At 32.8% G+C, this 1,080-nt stretch overlaps 1 pseudogene; it reads left to right on the top strand.

The window, feature by feature from the left end:
- Positions 1–636: 636 nt before the first annotated feature.
- On the top strand, positions 637–761 carry LOC112836156 (small nucleolar RNA SNORA62/SNORA6 family; annotated as a pseudogene).
- Positions 762–1,080: the final 319 nt, after the last annotated feature.

Genomic DNA, 1,080 nt, shown 5'->3' on the forward strand with positions numbered 1-1,080 from the left:
AAATAATACCATCATCCAAAGAGTAAGATTAAGAGTAAGAGTAAGAGTAATACTCTGGTGATTTGTCTTCCAGACTTTCCCTACGCACACGTGCATGCACACACATGCACACACACACATAGGCAATGTTCAATCCCCTCATTCAGTTTTATCTTTTTTTTTTCATTTAACATGAACTTAGGATGTTTTCTTGTCATTTCTTCATGCAGCAAATATTTACGTAGCAAATATCATTTGCCACAACAATGCTACTTACGTTGTAAACAAAAATTTATAGAACAGTAATTGTTACTCCCTTGTGGAATTTATATTCTGAGCGAGCAGACAGATGATGAACAAGGACAATTGAAGAAATAACTAAAAAATATATTTCTGTGTATTTATATGGGCATAATTATGAATAGTGAAGGAAATTATGAATAAAAGATAATCACAAACCGAATAGAATAGCGACAAATATAAGGTGGCTAAAGATCATATTTTACAGGTGACATTTATGCTGGGCTTTGAAATATTAAGAAACAGTAAACTTTATGCTGTGTCACGTAGGAGAAATCTAAGCAAAGGAAGCAAGCATGAAGGTCCTATATAGCAAAAGCTTTATTTTGGAGAAGCAATAAAAAAGATAGGAATTCTACAGCTCATGGTTAGAGCTTAGAGCTGAGGTCATTGGCTGGCCACAAGATGGGCAAGTCTTTTGCTAACACCACAAGGGTCTTTGGCTCAATGAGTGGAGTTTGATAGTAATTTTTACTACAGTTATAAAAAAAAGAAGAAAGAAGAAAGAAAGAAAGAAAGAAAGAAAGAAAGAAAGAAAGAAAGAAAGAAAGAAAGAAAAGAGAGAGAGAGAAAGAAAGAGAAAGAAAAAGAAAGAAAGAAAGAAAGAAAGAAAGAAAGAAAGAAAGAAAGAAAGAAAGAAAGAAAGAAAGAAAGAAAGAAAAAGAAAAGATACCAATTCCAAGTCTACTGGGGAAAAAAGAAGACAGAAGAGGATGTAGTTAGGCAGAAATGAAATCATTCAGGATTTTATTGTTTCGTTTTCTAGTAAGATTGAAACACATGAATTGCACTAACTTTTGA

This window comes from Callorhinus ursinus, unplaced genomic scaffold, assembly GCF_003265705.2.
Source record: "Callorhinus ursinus isolate GAN/ISIS: 27379988/994484 unplaced genomic scaffold, GSC_fseal_2.0 scaffold4, whole genome shotgun sequence".
Taxonomy (NCBI): Eukaryota; Metazoa; Chordata; class Mammalia; order Carnivora; family Otariidae; genus Callorhinus; species Callorhinus ursinus.